Source organism: Choloepus didactylus, chromosome 2 (genome assembly GCF_015220235.1).
Source record: "Choloepus didactylus isolate mChoDid1 chromosome 2, mChoDid1.pri, whole genome shotgun sequence".
NCBI lineage: Eukaryota > Metazoa > Chordata > Mammalia > Pilosa > Megalonychidae > Choloepus > Choloepus didactylus.
In genome coordinates this window covers 42,707,695-42,729,689 of record NC_051308.1, presented here as the reverse complement: position 1 = coordinate 42,729,689, position 21,995 = coordinate 42,707,695, and the positions used below count along the sequence as shown (strand labels likewise).

General features: G+C 33.5%; 1 protein-coding gene across 2 annotated transcripts in view; it reads right to left on the bottom strand.

The window, feature by feature from the left end:
• Positions 1 to 21,995, bottom strand: part of GPATCH2 (G-patch domain containing 2) — a 191,625-nt gene that overhangs the window by 120,790 nt on the left and 48,840 nt on the right. The window lies entirely within an intron of this gene.

Genomic DNA, 21,995 nt, shown 5'->3' with positions numbered 1-21,995 from the left:
AAAGCCCTAAGAGCTCCAAGTTCATGGGTTTGCTTTAGGACAAGAATATTTAAACCTATATAAAATATATTGAACTTCAAACACTCAAATATATAAGAGCAAGTGTATTTATATCTGATGTATGTTAATATGGAAAAATAAAATTTAACCCTATATTATGAATGAATACACAAGGATTCCAGAGTAGGGAATTTCAATTTCTGAAAATAAACAGCCACTATTCTGCATGAAATGTAAGGAAATTACTGAAGAGATAAGCAATATTTTCCAGGGTTTTAATTCATTTATCACAACAATAATTAGTAAAATTATCTGTGGAAAACTGCATTTTTTTAATCTCTCAAAAAATTTAGGACCAAAAAATACATATGTCACACAAAGCTTCATTGCCAACACTGAAAACTAGCAAATAAGTGTCTATGATATAATAGTTTTCTTTTTCTTTTTAATCATGAAGATCATTCATCAGTATCTCCACACTCTCAGGTTACAAAATATTCTAAGGAATATATTTAAGGTTTGGAACTTAACTCATATATAAGATGTATCAAAAAATTCTATGCTTTTGTGTGTAGTCCAATGAGTCTAATATCTATAGCTAAAATAATTCCAAATGAAAGATGAAACAACCAATATTTCACTAGTTCTTAAAAAAGTATTTTCTAAGTGCAACCTTACTGGCAAAACATTTATTTTGTATGCTTGACTATTCAGATACAGAGAAAAGACATGAGATAAAGATAATGAAAAGTTTAAACTTTTTGTGCTCACTGGGCCCTACCAATTGAACATTAAACCAATTGCTGCAGAGAAGGTAAACTGCTAACTCTGTAGATGCTCTTCTATCTTAGCTGTAAAACTGGATATGTCTTACTATTAAGGTCTCTTTTATATACTAAAATAGTTAATCACGTACAAACATATGACAGATGAGGAAATATCCTATTTGTTGTATAAAATCATACAAATCAATACCTGAGCAAAGATATGAACAGATATCACATCCAGTACATGGAAAATTAATTCATCAATCCAATTATCAGAAAATGGGGAAATATTCATTCTTTTGTTTGCATTCCTTCATTATTCATTTAAACAGTTTGATCACTTTAGAAAGGATCAAGGAAGGTATGATTGCAAAAGTGATGTTTAAATTAAGATGTAAAGGAATGAATATGAATTATCTTAAAAGTGTGCTAAAATATGCAATTAAAACATTGAGATACCATTTTTACATTCAACAAAAAAGTAGACAGTCAAAAATAGAACACAGACTGTTTTATTTTTGTAGGAGTTCTAGTCCTAAGGAACTTTACAACTACAACATTTTTTTTTTTTTTAATGTAATTAAAAACAACCTAGGGAGGGGAGTTAATGTTTATATTGTACAGAGTTTCTATTTGGTTTGATGGAAAAGTTTTGGTAATGGATGGTGGTGATGTAGCATAACATTGAGAAAATAATTAATAGCACTGAATTATATATTTGAATGTGGTTAAAAGGGAACATTTTAGGTTTTATATATATTACTAGAATAAAAATTTTAAAAAATAAACCATAGGACTGTACAACACAGTGAACCCTAATTTGAAGACTAGACCATCGTTAATAGTACAACTGTAACAATATTCTTTCATCAGTTGTAACAAATGTACCACACTAACACAAGGTGTTAAAAGGGAAAGTATATGGAAACTCTGTATTTTCTGCATGATTTTTCTGTAAAGCTCAACAATCTTTAATAATTAAAAACAACAACAACAATTGTTTCAATAAGACAAATGTAGTCGGACGATTAGACTTTTAGACTCACAATAACATTTATTTTCAGGCAAATAGTTAAATACTAAAAGTTTTTTTTTATGGCTATGAGTGTATAGCTATAAACCTGTCACTCAGCAAATACAGCTCTTAATTACATCTACCTTTTGCTTACGCACTGGTCTTTCTTTTCCAATTCATAATCAGTATTATCACCAATGCAGTGCTTCATACATATTGTTTTTCATCATCCATGATAAAGCACAAAGCTACTAAAGTAACACAGCTGTGATGTGTGGGGTGCAAGTACCCTATCTTAGCTGATTCTCAGTACAAAACATTTTCTCTTAAATCTAATTTGCTTTATAAACATACATACATAGTAGAGGAGAAATGCTCACACATGTAAGTTGAGAAGTATCTGAGGAAACAAATTTATTTAGACACTACTGACAAATTGGTATAAGCTTTTTTATAGCCTACAGTCTTCAACAAAGTAATTCCACTGAAGTTACTTATTCTAAGGAAATATTTGCATGTGTGTAAGTGCACGGTGAACGCGTGTGTGTGTGTTTTTTGGAAGGGAGAACTTTTCATACAAAAACGTGTTCATCATTGCATTATTTAAAATAGTATAAAAATGAGAACCTAAAAAAGGAAATAATTCACATCTACATGAAATATTATGCAATCATTAAAGTTATGGTCATTAATACTTACATGTTAAGTTTAAAAAGAAAGATTCAAAATTGCATTTACAGCATTTAATTATTCATTCTTTCATTCATTCATTCAAACACTGTCCAAATTCTGTTATGTGTCAGGCACTGTTCTAGGCCATGGGCACACAGTTATGAACAAAACAGGTAAGAATCTCTGCCTTCATGGAGTTTATATTCTGGTGAAAGGAGAAAGACAATTCAAAAACTATATAGATAGTAGGCCAGATATTGATAATTATGGGAAAAAAATTTGGTAAAGAAGTGAGATGGAGAGTATTGGACAGGAAGGTGGTAATTTTTAAATGGATGGTCAGAGAATGCTTCATACAGGTGAGGGAGAGAGCAATGGATGCACCCAATGTCAAGAGTATTACAGGCAGAGGGAAGAGCTAGGTTGGCAGCATGCAGGCCAGGAGGCCAACGTTGCTGGACACAAGTAAGCAAAGAGATGAGTTTAGGAGATCAGAGAGGTTGGGGGTGGTGTTTCGATGTAGGCCTTGTCTTGTAGCTATGGTAAGGCTTCTGCTTTTATTCTAGTGTGTTAGGAAGCCATTGGAGGGTTCTGAGTACAGGAATGATGTGACAGGGCTTATACTTTAACATGTTTACTCTGGTTAATGTCTTGACAGCAGACTGTAGGAGGGCCAAGGCAATGCCAGTAGCTTTTGTGAAAATCACAAAAGAGATGTAGCAAGTGCCTTGCTACAGGCTACCTAATTTAATCTTCACGACAAACCTGTGAGATAAATATTATTCATATTTTATAAATAATGACAAAGAGGCTTAGAGAGCTTTTAAAACTTGTTCAAGATTATTTAGCTGATAAGTAAGAGACTCAGAATTGGAATTGACACATATCCAATTCTAAGGCTCAGGTTTTTTACTTAGTACTTTATTTTAACAGACAGACATTGTCCAGCTCAACAAAAGTAACACTAACAGAAAAATATTCTCTGTGCCAATAATATCACATATGGAATAAATGCTTAGTTCTTAAGTGGCGGAAGTAGGCAGAGTATCTATCAAAGAAGAAGAAGATAGTAAGGAAATCACAGAATCTTCATAGGATATACATGAGGTTAATAAAACAAAGGATAAGCTGAGTGGCGGTGGGGGTAGTGGGAAGGAGTAGGGAAAGAGGGAACCATAAAGAAAAAACACTGATTTTCAAGATGAGGATGGTATAAGATTATGGACATAAGTCCAGGAATCAGAAAAACACAGGTTTGAATTTTGGGTCTGGAATTTAACCACTTAGGTGATTTTGGATAAATTATTTAATCTCTCTGTACCTCTCTTTTATCAGTAAATGCATGGATGACAATAGCTATGTTGAAAAGATGTTTTGAACAATAAATGAGATAACAAATGTAACAGCAGTTATCCCAGAACACGCATCTGTTCCCTACCCCACCTCAAATGTCATTTTTACTCTAAATCCTTTCACAAACATTCCATCCCAAGATAGAGAAGAGAGAATATTTATTGTTTTCAAATTCGTTCATATCTCTAGGTTCATACAAATATTCAAAGATGTTTCAAATATAATCCTGGAATTGCATTTTCTTTGTATCTGCAAAAATGCCAGGAGACTCTACAAACCAATAACCAACAAATGGATGACAAATGGAGGTAAAATTGTGGATCATTTTATTAAATATAATTTGAGGACCTAGAAAAGGAGACAACAATCAATGGGAGCTAGCGTGGGTTCACTATGAATAAATTCTGCAAAGGAAATGTCAATTAATTTTATTGGCAGAGTACCATCCTGGGGAAAAAAAAAAAGAAGACTGGTGGAAATACGGTGCATTAAAACTTCAAAAGAATATATAACAAAAGTCTTTAATGGCATCATTTGCAACCACGAGTTAATTTATGTCTGGGCAAGGGTTTAGTTATAATTTTAGAGTTAAACAACCTTGGGCAAAGAACACTGATTACTGGATTGGAATAAATCTGCAAAGAACTCTTCAGTGGCAGGCTACCAGGTACCATTCTTGGCTCATTCAGTTTAATCAACATTGTTACCAAAGTCTCAGAATGAAGAAATAGAGCTTCTCAATTATAATGATATAAGACCATATTAGCTGACAGAATCAAGATTCACTAGACAAATCTTGACAAGTTGAAATTCTGCCTTCACTAAAAAGAAAAGTAATAGGGATGTTAAGTTCTGCATTTACCTTATCACACATACATACTAACTACTCTAGAGAAAATAAGACTTCTATTTTGACAGAAGTTTGTGTAAACTAGGGATTTTAGTTGAAAATTCAAACATAAATGCTGAATAAAATGCTAGCCTAAATGTGATGTGCCATCCCCACCCCCACCCCTCCCACCTAAAATGAAGAGCTGTTTTTAAAGAAACTCTCAGGTTCACAGAACAAAGAAGGAAAACATCCGATGATTTCAGTGGTTATTTTACTTCTGGGCACCACGTTGAAGGACATTAACAAACAAACATATGTAAAAGAGAGCAATAAGAAAGGTGAGGGGGTTTGGAAAAACATAAAAAAAATAACTGAAAAAAATGAGGTGAGGTGTATGGAGAAGATAAGATATGAAACTGTGCAAGTATTTCAGAGACTGTCATGCAGCAATTCTTATTTCTTTTCATTTGCCTAATATCTTTATTACCTATCCTACAGACAAAACTGAGGCTTAGAAAGGCTACACAAATAACTAGTGGACGAATTGGAATTTAAATTTAGGTCTTCCTAAAACAAGGAATCCAACCTATCCTGTGTAATTCCAGAAGGTACTACTAAAACTAATGATATTGTGAAGTCAGATTTTAGGTCACTGTTAGGAAGAAGTAAAACCAAAACAAAAGCTTAAAACCTTATATGATGATACAGAGTTTCCATAAAGTATGGACACAAAGGCAAATGTGTATAATGCCATTAAAAACACCTTCCATCTTTTACGTAAAAAAAAAAAAACACTATTATCTATGTTTTCAGACTTCATGGGTACCCTGTGTTTGCTGAACATCCATCATGTTAGGTGCCCCATAAACCCTTAATATGCATAGCTCCAAAGACAATATAGAGTCTTATTAAAGACTAAACAATTTGCCCCAAGATCTCAAGTGATTAAGTTAAGTGCCAGGATGCAATCACAAGTTTTCCTGATTCCTTCTTCTATAGTTCTCTCACCTGGCTATGCATTAAAATCACCCAGAGGTCTTTTAAAATACCACTGCCTGGGCCCCAGCCCCAGTGGCTTTGGTTCAAGTATACCCGAGAGGCTTTGATTTAATTGGTCTGGAATGAAGCTAGTGGTTGAGATAGGACTTCCGAAAAGCTGGGTACAAATTATGACCACTCATTTAGAACAGAAAGCTACTTTTCTTGGGGCAGGGGAGGCATAAGGGTGAAAAAGAAGAAACCTAAGAAAATGAATATTTAAGTACCTTTATAAAAATAAATTCCAAATGTAATTTTGTACCTACTTAAAATATATTAAAACAAACCAAATTTAGATACCCTGAGATTCAAAACATTTGAAGTACAAAAAGAAAGGCAGTCTGACACCAAAGTTCATAACCCATTGATCTAAAATATGCTTTTTTTTAAACAAATAAATGACACTTTTAAAGTCAAATACTGTAAAAGATTACTAGTCTTTTGCACAAGTGGCAGATCTGTTATCGTTCTCATCATATTGAAAGCTTATCCAACAGATGCCCTCTCTGTACCCTCCAATAGCTCTTTGTGCACTCAAAATTAACCCCACTATCACAGTGTTTCTCTGGTTTAACCAGTGTAAGATATTTGAAGAGGGTCTTTGTTGTTGTAAAATGAGGAATGTTGCATTAAAAGCATTAAAATAATTGTGGTCACTTGGAAAAAGCTCAGCAAAATACTGTGCCAGCATTTTGTGTGAGCCATTCTTTGCAAAGGACTAATACAGTTTTCAGTTCTTTAATTAAAAAGATATTCTTTCAAATTGGGAAGAAATGTTAAGTTGAATGTCATCCCCTCTCTCCCAGAATGAATGACCTCTGATAAGTATCTGAACTATTGAAACGCACACACACGTAAAATGCGATTTTATTTTGTTGTTCAACAAACATGAACTTTGTAGTGACCAAAGAAAAGCAAGAACTATTTTCTAAATTTAATTAGACACAACAGACAAGAGCTGACAAGTAGATGAGTTGTCTAAATAAACTTTGCAAGCTAGATATTAAGAAAAGGAGTGTCATTTTTGTTATAAGAGCCCAAGGTGACAGATCATGTTTTGAACTGCTAGTTAATTCTGGCCAGGGCACAAATCTGTCTTTTCTCTTATAATTAATTCTCAGTGTCAAAACGGCTAGATGTCCTTTTCAGAATCATCCTATGCTGCTTGTTAATTACACTACAGAAATAGGTTCAAATAATGTTAACGGCCTGATTCTAGTGTGTGTAGAACAAGTTATAGGCAACGGACAATTAATGACTTAGCTAAATATGTTTAATTATTTTGCAGAAAATAGGAGAACAATTTGCTTTGCAAAAATGGTGCCCAAAGAGGTGATTTTTAAAAAGAAGAGAAATGTGCCATCTTGACATAGAAACAAGATAAGAATCACTGGGTATTAAGGAAAATAATGATTATTAGGAGAAACAAGACAATATCTAATCCTGAAATATTATTTCTTAGATTAGAGGATTTCTCAAATGTTGAGGAAATGGACAAATAGGAGGGAGATATTAGGAATACAGTGACCAAGAAAAAGTCTTTCTAGGGATAGCAAGAAAAAAAGTGCTTTTTAAACATTTTTATTTATTCATCCAATAGTCTTATTTTATCAGAAACTGCATTTCCCCAACCCCAGACCCACACTGTGTTCTTTAAGCTGCCACAGAAATTTAGATTGAAGCCAAGAAACTCATAACTGCCCTAGGGAGAGTGTGGAGCTGAGGCTGGGAATTCCCCAGAGTTCCAAGACTAGCTCAGGAAGTGCCCTTCTACTTATGGCCCTTCTACTGAGGTGGAATGACATTCAGTGACTGCTTTTAGTTACTGGATGGTGTATTTGCCCATGGCTTCCAGTTTACCAAAGAGAGACAAAAAGATAAATAGACTTAAAAAGAGAGAGGGGAAAGAAACCAACACTTCTGAGTACTTGTGATGGGCCAAGTGCTACTGCTAAGTACTTTACATATGTTAGATTCATTCAAACTCACTTCACCTATAAAACTTTTCACATAAACATTACTATTCCCATTTACGGAAGCAGAAACTGAGGCGCAAAATTACACAGCTAATAAGGGACAGAGCCAACCAGGATTTTTGGCTCCAAAGACTATGCTTGTCTTGAAAATGACAAAGAAAAGCAAAATTCAAGAGCAGATTGAAAGAAAAGGAAAATGGGAAATTCAATCTCATATAGTCAGTGCCTGAAATGTAAAGATCACCTACCCCCCTTTAATTCCAAACAAATCCACGAAAGGGATTGGAAATCTGATGCTTACCTGTTTTTTTTCTAGGTAGGAGGAGTGACTTGGGCCTATAGTGATTCTTTTACTCTTTGAACCACAAAGCTTGTAATTGTTGGGGAAACTTAAAAAGCCTATGGCTTCCTCATGATTACAAATAAGGAAACAAAGAAATAAAATGCTTAAACGTCTTGCCCAAAGCCAGAGCACTAGTTTTTGGCAAAGCTGGGATTAGAACTCAGATCTGACCCATGGCCTACTGTTCTTTCCATTACAACATGGTATTTTTGTTTCTCCTAGCTCTGGAAAATGTTGTAACTGTTAGTTATTGTAGTACATGATACAACCATGAGAATGCCATTGAGATCATCACAAAAATTAGCACATTCACTAATTACCTTAAAAAAGAAACCCAATAATCTGGGTTTATATAAATTTTATTAAAAAAAAACATATAAATGCATTAATAGAAAGGCAAAACTAGGAAAGCTTACTTAACCAAAATAAATCATTGGATTTATTGGTCAAAATTCCAGGTGGCTCAGGTTTAAAATACAATTGATGTAAAAGATCAATGCATCATGACATGAGAAAACGGTTACTGATTCTTTATGTGCTTCCAATTTGACTGCTTTGGCCTTCCAAACAAATAAATGGCAATACCAGAAACCTATTAGTATGATAATAAAGCCTCTCTCCTGGATGGGTACAATCACTAAGTTTGGAGGAAAACAAATAAACAAACAAAAATCTGTCAAGACCTGCCTTAGATTTCCATTTAATAACAGAATATTAGAACAAATTATAACACACAAAATTTTAAAGGATTTTAGAATAATCAGATTGCCTTCTGCTTTGTTACTGCAAATACTTACTCCTATAAGTCTTAAAAGCTAATAACTTTTATCTTTTAGCCTATTGTTCCCATTTTAGTTAATTTTTTTTGCTCAACTCCAATTGTTAAAAACCCAAACCTAATAGCTTCAAGTTATTATCATCTATTACTATCCAAAACACAGAGTAGAGTGGATCCTTTTATATACAGAATATAGTACAGCTGAGAGGAATATTTTTGTTAATCAAGGTTATGAACAGAGAAAATGGAAACATATAAAAGGTATATATCTACATACACACACAATTATATACACATACATATGTACACATACACACTTACATATATATATATACTGTGTATGTGTACACATACACACATACTTCAATATTTGGAGTGTTTTTGCCTGGACTATATACCATCATCACCCTCTCAAAGTAGTTAAATAATTTAAAAATGCATTATCTTATAATGAACACATTTTTGTGTGTGGATCACATCAAAATGAAATTGGAACAATGACTACAAACTGGCTGGTAATAACTCAAGATAGCAGCCCTATTTAAGGTGAAATTATACTTTCCTAGAACTTAATACTGCTAAATCATTCATACTCCATTCCCACAAACTACTTCATATCATACAAAGTAAAACTGATTGCAAAGAGAAAATGGTTAAGAGTTTTCCTAATTTTGTTCAACCTATGTAACTTTTAAAAAGCAACACACGCAAATACCCATGCGAATCAGGCTCCCAGATTTTTATATATTCTATTTATGCAATTGTAGCCAGTCACATAATTCACATGCCGAACTATCCCCCTTTTAACTAAATGAATTCTGTTATAATGGGAGTTGAGACTTGAAAAAAATTGCTTACAATTGCACATACAAGTGAAAAAGATAGCTAAGTCTAAATTAAGATGTTGGCTACGAGGTTTCCAATAGGACCTTGACATGACTGTTGACCTACTCATGACATGATCAAACCAGTACGGATTTGGAATTCTATTAGTATTACCAGAGGAAAAAAAAGTCAAGGAGTCATCAAGAAAACAAATCTATATCTTCTACTCCATCAGCCAATTACTGTTGTTAAAGTGGAATTAGATGGGTATTGACAATGTGAAGGAGATAAGGATTAAGCAGATGACTGAGTATATCACAAGCAGTGGTGATCATAGTTTGTTATTTTAGCATTGTTTTGTTTTTGCTGTACAAAGTTTTTAAAAATTTCTAAAATAGGAATGTGCAAAGTAGATTAACTGCTAATATCATGCCTGAGAAAATACAAATTATATTTTCTAACTTGGTGACACAGATATTTTCACATAAGGTACTATTTTTACAAAGTATATATTTAACAGCTTAACAAAGATTTAATAGAAATCTGTACATTTCTAGAAATGAAGGACCCCAGGAAATATTACTAAACAAAAAGCTTTTTACAAATTCTTTATCATATTTTCAGGCAAAAAATTCCCCAACTGAACTTTGAAAACTCTATCTTCTCTTAAAAAGTAAGGATAATACAACACAACTGCACTGATTATAAAACCAAAATAATTCTCTACATGGGACGCAGTATTGTGCAATATTTAAGGGCATGATCTTTGATATTATAGAGACCAGTTTAAAGTCTAGGCTCTGCCATTTGCTATTGTTTTGTGACCTTGAGGAAATTACTTAACCTATGTCTTGATTTCCCAATCTGTAAAACTGAGGTATAATACCCATGTCCTATAATTGCTGTGAGGACTAAATGAGCATGCTTGTGTAAAAAAAGCATAACACAGTATTCAACTACTGTTAGTTTCAGCTATTATAAGATGTTAGCTCTATATTTCTATTGAAATCAGTGAGCTATTTTATTTACAGATAAAATTCAGTTTTGTTATATTGTACCTGGAGTGCCTGAGATGCTAAGTGGTCAAAGTCAAGAAACCAACAAAATTATTGCCTACCAATGTCAAAGTATTATTTAAAAACTGGTTTAGCTTTATACTGCAGTTTTCCCACCCTGCCCTGAAAAGAAAAATTCACAAAGCACTGGACAGATTTGATTTCACAAACAGATGGGATGGGGCTGTTACCATCTATAGTTACCAGTCTATACTGTGAATAATGCTACCAAGACACAAAAATGGGCTGTTGTTTAAACAGAAACATTTCTTCCACATCTTGATTAGTTCAACAAATCCCAGTTAAAGTTTCTGGTATTAATTTTCAGTCATTATCCTCTTGCATCAGTTATTATCCTTTTATGCATTATGTTTTACTGATTTACTCTCCCCTTATCATATATGTTAACTAAAATTTCTGTCTTTTAAAATCTACTTTGGATAAATGATATATAATACATATGAGTGGTTTTATGCCAGTCTAAAATACCTGCATGATTTTAGAATCTAATGAGTATGTCAGTGAACTTGGAGTAGCATAACTTGATAAATCAAACACTATCAATTTCTGCCTTCTTAATTTGTGAACAGATAGAATGATGATTCTCTCATCCATCCTAAGGACATGGGAAATGATATTCTGATTCGTCAAAATTCAAACAAGATAAAAAGTTTTCACTTGTAATATCAAAAGTAAATGCATTATTCAGATGCACATTTTCTAATTATGGTGGATTATGCCCAAGGTTTTTCAACCCTCACAAAAATTTTCATATTTCCCATGAGCTGAGAGAACCTGGCTTCACGGTATGATTTTTTAAAGTTGCAATTTCTCCTAAAAGTCACAAATAAACAAAAAGAATATAAAGCAATGACTTAATTTTCTAATTCACACAAAATTCAAACAATGATATGTTTTACAATAACGTAAGAAAATTTTAAAAGCAATGTGAGAAAACGTAAAAGATATTATTTTTAAAAAGAATAGTAAAGGGTGCCAAAAATATTAATAAGGAATGTCAAGGCTTCCGACAGCAATTCATTCAACAGAGTAATCACAAAAACAAGTAAGAGGCATGGAGATTTTTAGTATTTTTTTTTTTTTTAATTCTTACTGTTTTATTTTACTTTTTTTAAAAACTATTTTTAATGCTTTTTAAAAAATAAAATTCTAATTGAGAATAAAAAAGCAGAAAGATGCCCAAACACAGATAAGAAAAAAAAAAAAACCTCTAGCAAATCTAATAAATGTAACTTGCTCTGCCAGATCTTTTTAACTTATTGGAAAATTCGCTTGACTCAACATTGACACAGGGATGTGTAAATCAATACATTCAGAATGAAAGATATATTTTAATTTAAAAATGTTCAAACTGCAGCAGTAAATCTATGCACTTAGCACATAAAATCATCAAGAGTTTGAATGCCGAGACATAATATTGGGTCTGACCAACACCTAAGGGTGAATAGCAAATACTAAATTTTGACCATTAAAATCTTACTTTTTATGGCATATAGAAAGCAATGTTTACAAAATTTACCAAAATGTATTTATAGGCATCAGATAAGCTGCATTTTTTTGAGAATCCATCAAAGCCTGCAACCACCTATCCCTGTGGATAAAAGTCCTATTTTTACATACAAATACAAGCTATTGTGATTTTTTTCATCTGAAAAGAAATAAATAGAAGAAATGAAGGTAGTCCTTTCTCTCAGTTCTCAGTGACTTTCTATGCAAAGGCTTTAGCCGTGCTACCCAATATGATAGCCATCAGCTATATATGGCTAAGAAATTAAAATATGTTGAATGTAAAATACTCAATGGATTTTGAAGATTCGATACAAAAAATGTAAAATATCTCATTTTTTTCTATTGACTACTTGTTAAAATGCTTATATTGATAGATTGTGTTATATTAAATACATGATTAAAACTAATTTCACATATTTCTTTTAAGATTTTTTCATGTAGCTAGATTTGATACAAAAAAATGTAAAATATCTCCTTTTTTAATTGACTACTTGTTAAAATGTTTATATTTTTGATAGATTGTGTTATTTTAAATATATTATTAAAACGAATTTCACGTTTCTTTTAACTTTTTTTTTTAATGTAGCTACTGGAAAATGTAAAACTACACTGACTCGCAGCATATTTCCATTAATGAGAACTCTTCTAGAGACTCAGAGGATGGTTAAAGAGTACCTTCTCTCTCGATGGTGCTTCAATTTTCCTGACTATATGTACAGAACTATATACACGTTTTTGCTAAAATAATTTTACTATAATTTATACACATGTTCACTAATATGTGAAATTTACACACATAAAACCAGAAATAATCATTTGTTTCATTTAAGAATGCATTATATAAGAAAGCAAGTTTTTCTCATACAAGTACAAAAATTTATTATAGGTTAACTTTCTCTAGTTACCTGTTCTAGTTTGCTAATGCTGCCAGAATGCAAAGCACCAGAATTGGATTGGCTTTTATAAAAGGAGGTTTATTTGGCTACAAAGTTACAGTCTGAATGCCATAAAGTGTCCAAGGTAGCACATCAGCAATCGGGTACCTTCACTGGAGGATGGCCAATGGTGTCCGGAAGACCTCTGTTAGCTGGGAAGGCATGTGGCTGGTGTCTGCTCCAAAGTTCTGGTTTCAAAATGGCTTTTCTCCCTCTCTAGGCTGCAGTTCCTCAAAAATATCACTCTTAGTTGCTCTTGGGTTGTTTATCCTCTCTTAGCTTCTCCGGAGCAAGAATCTGCTTTCAACGGCCACCTTCAAACTGTCTCTCATCTGCAGCTACTCTCAGCTTCTGTGCATTCTTCAAAGTGTCTCTCTTGGCTGTAGCAAGTTCGCTCCCTCTGTCTGAGCTTATATAGTGCTGAATGGGTGGGGCGACACCTCCATGGAAACACTCAAAGGATTCCAATCTAATCAGCACTAAAACGTTTGCACCACAAAGACTGCATAGCACATTCAAACCAGCACATTACCTAAATAAATTTATTATATATGCACAGTTTTAAGTTGGTAAATAACACCATAAATATAAACTATCTTGAATTTAAATAAATTAGTAATGGCCTCACTTCTCCACCTGCCACATACTGCCTAATAGCTGGAGGAAAAAAAACTAATCATGACTCTGATCACCAGTAGAATAATTTTTCAAGTTACAAATCTGACAGTTCATAGGGAAATATTTTATTTCTAGAAAAAAAAAAAAAGAAAAACTACATCATACAAAAAATAGTTAAAAGTGCAGAAGTGCTTACATCTAAAGAGTCTAAGATCACAACCACATTTCCCCAATTATCTCCAAATCACAGCAAAGAGATCTGCTTCTCACATCCTGCCTATAATTTCTCTTTAAAATTAGTGTATAGCTTTGTCTTCAGTAATCTCTGTCCTTTTTCTCTTATCATCCTTTTCCTTGAAAATCTCTCCATTCCCCGACTATTCTCTGAAGCCATGCTACTCCAAAGTATGGTCCTGGGCCAGCAGCATCAGAATCATCCGGTTAGAATTGTTGAATCACAGACCCCCACTCCCCAAGACCCACTGAACTAGAATTTACATTTTAACAAGATTGCTCCCATGATTTGTCTGGAGATTAAATATAAGAAGCACTGCTCTAAATTCTGCTGGGAAGAATTTCTTCCCTCACAGTCAGTTTCTCCTGTTAAGCTTGTTCTGAGGTTAACAAGGTGAGAAAGCATCTTAGAGACCACTGATTTCAAAACTTTGGTTTGCCAATTAGCAAACTATAAGTAAGTATTAAATAACTAGCAGAGGACCCTGCATGAAAAAGGTCCTTGATAAATGACAAGTGGCAAGACAAAGGCAAGAGGAGAGAAATTGGAGCTAAACTAGGCAAAGGACTTACCACAATTCCATCTAATAATTAGTTGCAGAGCTAAAACAAGAATCTATGTCTCCTGCTGATTCCAAAGTCCATTGCTCTTTCCAATATATGATGCTACTAGTAAGACAGGGCCAGAGTTTCTGAGAGATTCCACCTCTCTTTACTCCTCACTGATGTGTGGAAGAGTATATCTTTTACGGTCTTTTATGAGTGAGTGTATGTGCACACATCTGAACACACATGCATACCTGGCCCTGGAGTGCTTCTCAGAAGAAAAGCTTTAAATATTAAAAGCATAAAAATACAATTTACAATGAATCTGGCATATATTTTTTTAGCTTAAGGTCAGTTTTAGAAAATTTCCTTTTCTATATTCTTTGATCCTCTTCCCTATTGCCAAAAAACAAGTCCATAGTCCTTGAGAGGTGAGAATCAAGAAGCGTAAAGGTCATCTGAGGCAACTCTAAAACATGGAAACAAATGGCATTAACTGTGTCAGGCATTATTACTTGAGCTGCCACTGTTCACTCTCCCCTACTTCTTTTCTTTTTTCACAAATTATTTGCATTAAGATTATCTTAAAGTCATCATAAAATCACAACATCAAAATGCTTTTGATGATGATAGTGATTATAAAGATTGACCATCATGTAAGGGCATTACCCGGACATGATAAATCTATATTTCCCTAAACAGTAACAAATTATAAAAAAAGTTTTAAAAAGAGAAAAATATACAGGCAATAAGCCCAAAGCTGATTAGCAGAAAAAGTAATGCCACAATTTTAGTTTTAAAAAAAGCAAAATACCTAATATTACAGTTGGTAAAACATATTATAGTAAAGATTAAACATGAATCCTTTAAGATTACAATGTTGTGGAGCTAAGGAGAATGGATTGAATCATGTGTTATCAAACTAGAAGACGGTGACATGTGTGTAAAAAATTCACAATATAACTAGCAGCAAGACAGTAAACAGAAAGAGGTTTGATGATTGAATGACTGGTTCAGTCATTCCTTATATATTCAGTGCCTCACTTTCATCTAATATTTGAGCAAAAAATATAACTAAAATGTGATTAATAAGAGCACCTGAGGTTGCATGGTTTATACTACAACACAAATAAAACTACTCAAGCAGACCATTCATTGCAAAGGTAGCATGTATGGCTAACATTAGTATAGAGACATTTATTAAAAATTTTAAATCTGCTAAACTCCTTTCTGGGTAAAATGCAGTAAAAGCAGGGGTAAATTAAAGACTACTATCACCTCATAAATACTTACTGCAAATATTAAATTATTCCCAACTAATAAAATGGATTAAACAGCAGATTAGACACAAATGAAAAGAGAATTCGTTAACTGGAAGACAGAGCTGAAGATATTTCCTACAATGCAGCACTGAGAGATAATGAAACGGAAACTATGAGAGAAGGGTTAAGAGAGAATAAAATGAGAAAGTATAACATGGGTCTGTTTGGAATCCTAGGAAGAGAGAAGTTTGAGAATAAACAAGAGGTAATATTTAGATAAGATCTGAAATTCTTAAAGAACTGACTAAAAACAGGAAACCACAGACACAGGAAAGACAAAACTAGTAATATAAATAAATTAAAACCCACACATAATGTTGTGAAACTACAATGTATCAAAGAGTAGACAGAACAACAAAAAGCCTCTTAGCAGCCAGGTAGAAAAAGTACATTACATATCATTAATCTGACAACAGATTTCTTAAAAGCAACAATGAAAGCCAGATGAGAGTAAAAGAGCATTTTCAAGTGCTGAGAAAAATTATTTAACCCAGAATTATACAACCAGAAAAACTATTTTTCATGAACAAGGGTGAAATGAATTCAGTTTCAGATTAAAACAGCAAATTTATTAGTTTAGAACTTCACTAAAAGACTTTGTAAGAACATACTTGAAGAAGAAAAATGATCCCACAAGGAAAGTCTTGAAACATAAGGTAAAATGGTGAGAAAGAATCTGGTAAACCTCGTAGAAATAAATCAACACAACGTACTAACAATAATGTCTAATTTGTAGTTATAAAACAAATATTGGAGAGCAAGAGAATGGTTAGGTTTGAAGAAGGGTTAATGCAGCTGATGTCCTAAGGTCCTTGTATTGTTCAGGAGTGGTTTAAAATATTAACAACAGATGTTCTTAAGTTAATATCCGCACAAAGTTTCAATGGTATAAAGAAGGGAAGGAAGCAAGTAAGTTAGCTATCTTCTAAACTAGCAGAATTGAGGAAAATTAGAATAACAAAAGGGTTAGGGAAAGAAAGCAATAAAAAAAATCAATAATAGAGAAAATAAACTTTTTAAAAAGCAAGAAAAATAGGAAAATAATATTAGATGGTATAATATATCAGGAATCACAATATATGAAAATTAATTAAAATCATTAGTTATATGATACAAATTATCATGACGGATTCCTTTAAAGCCAGTCAAATATTGTTATAAGACAGACCTAAAACAAATGAACACAAAAAGGGTAGAAAAAGAAAAAATGCCCAGAGACATTTGGAGACAGTTATTGAAAACCAGAACCAGGAGAGAAGGACCAGTAGACATCACTACAAGCCTTCCCATGTGACAGATGAACCCCGGATGCAAGAGGATGCCTTAATTTGGACATTTTCATGGCCTTAGAACAGCAAATTTGTAACCTAATAAAACCCCATTGAAAAAGCCAACCCATTTCTGGTATACTGCATTCTGGCAGCTTTAGTAAAACAAAACACATTTTAGTACCAGAGAAGTGGGGTGCTGCCAGATGCAAATCCAAAAATGCTGGAACGGCTTTATAAATGGTTAAAGGGAAGATACTGGAAGAACTGTGAGATGCTTGACAGAAAAGGCCTACATCCCTTTGAAGAGACTGCTGGTAGAAGTATGGATGCTAAAGATACTTCCAATGAGGCCTTTAGAGGAGAAACGTTATCTTTGTATTAAAGCAGCAGAGAATTTGGCAAAATTGAGTCCTGGTGTTGGATGGATGGTAGAATTTGAAAGCGATGAGCTTGAATACCTAGCTGAGGAAATTTCCAAACTAAATGTAGAAAATGCAGCCTGGCTGCTCCTTGCAGCTTATAGTAAAATGCAAGAAGAAAGGGATAAGCTGAGAATTGAACTCTTAGTACAAAGAAAATTGGTTTTGTTTGGATGGTTTGGAAAATTCTGAGTTTCCAGAAAGCGAGTCCCCAGAGAATAGAGTCCCATGTGAGGATTTAACCAGTAAGCCATCTCAGTGAGAATCAGGAGTGAAGACAGAGTTATCTAGAAAGGATTTGTGAAAAGTTCTGTTGTCTGATGGTTGGAACCCCTGTGTGCTGCATGCTAAACCAATAAGTTTGTTGCAGGATCTGTATAAACAGAACCACTGCCAGTCTGGACAAAAAAGTATAGAAAAGGGACAGACTGAAGGAAAAATTACTTCAAAGGCAGAACCATGGAAGCTGAGGTCTGTAGTCAAGAAACCTCGGGCCAGGAGAGCAGACCCACTGATGCACATGGAGAGGAAATGACTAAAACTAATGAAGCATGTGCTAAAGGAAGAAGCCTGAACTTAAAGTCACCCTGGAACATGAAATACCCTGTAAGAGGAATCAAAGTGAGCAGGAACAACAGGAAAGATAAATACCAGACCCAAAAAGGAATAGGAGGTCTGACCATTATAACTTCTGGCAATGCCGCAAGCCCACTCATCAAATTAGAGAACCAATCAGCAGTGATAGTCAACTTGCAATCCCCAATTTGAGTGTTTAAACAGCCAATGGCAATAGCCAACTTGCAATCTTTAATTTGAAAGTCTACTAGCCAATCACCATGTGCCAACATCCCTAATATCTTTGTCTCTACTTCCCTTTGTCTTATGTAATAAAAATCCCTAACCTCGCCAGCTTGAGGAGACAGATCTGAGGACTTCCCTCCTGTCTCCACTGGGCCAGCCTTTGCTAATAAACTCTTTCTTCTCAAGAAAAAAAAAAAAAAAAAAAGGTAGAAAAAAATAAAAGGTAAGAAAAATACAGACCAAAGAAAGTTGGGGGTAGATACATTAACCTAATACAAAATAGACTTAAAGACAAAGAACATTCTTAGGAATTAAAAAAAAAAAAAAAAAAGTTTCAATTCTACCAGAAAGATATCACACTCTAAATACATAGATAATTAAAAACATAGTCTCCAAATGTATAAGGAAAAAAAATTACAAAGTCATTGGGAGAAACCTACCCCAAAAAGTATCTTGGTTTAATTTTGCCTGTTTGGACACACAGTTATACACAGAGTGGGATCTTATACTATTTTCTTCTGTGGTTTGTTTTTTTACCTCATCATTGTTTTGGGGTCCATTCTACTGCTGAACTCCATAGTACCCATACACCAATTTTTAAAAGCATTCTACTATTAATTGGTAAACAGAGAACAAGGACATAAGAACAGGAATACAGCAATGTTTGTAACAGGCAAAAACTAAGAACAGTCAAAATACCCAACAAGGTACTGTTGAGGGATTGCACATATATATAGAACTGTAAATATTGAAATACTATAAAACAAACACAGAGTTATAAATAAAAGCATGGATGTGATTAACATGAAATTCTCCATGGTTATCTCTGGGGGAAAACTGAATATATCTGAGATGGGTCAATCAGTTTTGGAAGCACTGATGAGTACTTTTTCTTAAGCCATATGGTAGGCACATGGGTATATTTATCTTTAAAATCAAAATTTAGGTTAAATATATATAAACATATATATATATATATACATACAGATATATATATATATATATTCTTTTTATGCTTACCATATTCACATTTTTATTAAGTATAGGGCCTGCTTAAGAAATTCCCTTTTGGCTAGGTCATATATACTTCATAGTTAAAATAAAAAAAAAAAGAATGTAAGAATGTTCAGCTTAGATTGGACAGTTTTCTGTCCCTCAGATCAACTTACCTTGGATAGATGAATAGACAGCTTTCTGTTAAAAGCAGAAACAAAATGGAAATCTGAATTTCTTAACTCCAACAAGTCATACTTCTCTGAAGAAAGTTCATGTTAAAAGGCATTTGAGTCCTAGGTTACAGATAAATACTTAAATTGCTTTAATCTGGTGTTTTCCAAACCATTTGACCATGGAACACTTCCCCTCTACTTAAAATCCTATAAAACGTCCTTTTAGAAATACAAGATTAAGCCTTAAGGTTTGGCCATCTAAAGCTAGAAAGACAAACATTAACCCAATTACAGAGGGACTTGAAAGCCAAGAGACAAAGAAGAACCAATGAAAATTTTTTTCAAGTTCACGACAAAACCAGAACCATTTAAAAAGAAAGATTAAGTAACGGTAATATGCAGTATTAACAACAGTGTGAAAATAGGATGTGGGTAACCAATTATAAGTCCCCACTAGAGTTTAAGTGAGAGTTAATGGAAACTAGACTAAAAAACAGGTAGTAGAAATGGAAAAAGGCAGATTTGAGCAATAATGTAGAAAGAATTTACAGGATTCATCAATTACAAGTAAGGAAAGACAAAAGAAAACTAAAATATTTTGAGTGCCTTCCTTATGTCAGGAAATATTGGTAAAATACATGGTTTCCTTAAAGCTTCGCAGCAGTCTATTAGATGGGTATTATCAAAGATGAAGAAATTAACTTTTCAAAGACAATGAAACTAGAACATGATGAAGCTCTGATTTGAATACTTCTGTTGAATACCTCAAGAGTAAAGACTATCTTGGCTCCACAGCCTACTGTACTTTCCTTTACAGCAAGCTTTTATAAAGACTTAAAGCCAGGAGATGATGAAATCATTAATATATTTAAATCAGAGGTGCTAATTTGCTGAAGTCTCTGTCTTCAATTCTCCCTCTCCCTTTAAAAATCTATCCTTCAAACTTTTCCAAGTTGATCTTTCTATATCCTAACTATTGCAATCATATTACTCTCTGATAAAAAAAAAAAAAAAAAAAAAAAAAAAAACCTTGGTGATTCCCTACTGTCCACAAGAAATCAGTCCAGATTCCTCAGTAATTCATTCAAAGAACTTGATGATTGGGCCCAAACCGTTACAGGCTTCTTTTCTGACGTTATTATTCATGTACCTTAAATTTAACACACACCTGAATACTCAACATTTCTTACACTAGCCAGGCATTTTAACACTCCTTTATTTTCAGTTATGCTGGATTTAGGCTCTTGAGTAAGAATTAGATGACCTATGTTTGTCCACAATAGGAAAATCTACAGATGAATCTAAATAAAACTTCATAAGAACCCTGTGTTCATTTACTATTCAATATTGCATTTCTACAATGTGTCTAGTACTGTTCTAAACATTGAGGATAGAGGAGAACAAGACAGAAAAAAGTCTCTGCCCTCCAAAAGCTCCAATCTAGCAGCTGGAGACATTAGACGAAAATAAGATAATTTCTGATTATTTTACATGCTATAAAAAGAAAGTGTCACATGAGAGAAAGTAATTATAAAAGGGGGGAGGGTAAGATTGAACAAAGTAACTTTGCCTAAGATCATGTAATAGGTGGCAATACAAATCTAGCTTCTCTAACACCAAATTTCCTAATCTTTCTTCTATATACTACCACCTGTCCTCATGTTCTCTTCATGGAAAGTCCTAATCAGCTACAGTTTGAATGTCCTCTTGATATCCCCTAGTAGAAATTATCATTCTCTTTATTCCAATCCCCAAAAGTATAATTGGTTCATATATCTGTTATGGTACTCACAACTTATTTTAGTTGTACACAAGTCTGTATATTCCAAATGACTGTAGGCTCTTTAAACTTAGGGACATGTATCATTCATTAACTTAGGGATTCCACACCTTAGCAGAGTACTTGACATACAGTAAATCTCAGGACTTTTTTATTCTTGAATCAATGATGATTTTCATTTTAAATATGGTCAAAGAAAGTGCCATTTATTTATATAAACTACAATTTTCTTCAATAAAAGATGTGGACATGCTTTAAAAGAGACAAGAACAAATAATGAAATATTATGCTGATTCACTATAGTGATAACCTGATAAGAGATGATCAGAAGGGAGCTCAAATTCTCCAGGGATAGAAGAATGATTCTTAATTGGAGAAAGGAAAGGGGGATATCAGGATGAGAAGGGATATGACCACAGGTCATATATCAGAATCCCCTTGGTAAGATTTTCAAACTATACATGCTATCCCCCACTGTGGAATTGGAAGTGAGGTGTAACTCTCTCCCACAGTTCAGAACTGCTACCTGAGTGAATCATTATTCTAAGGTAAAATGTTATTATCTGCCAGGTATATTGGGATGGAAAAAATACTGAGAACCATTGGACTAGAGGGCAGATGGAGCTAAAGACAAATAGGTAGCTGACTTCTCTATAGAGGTAAGAATTGGAAGCTGCCAAGAGTAAATGAAAGTATATAGATAGAAAAAGTCTGAT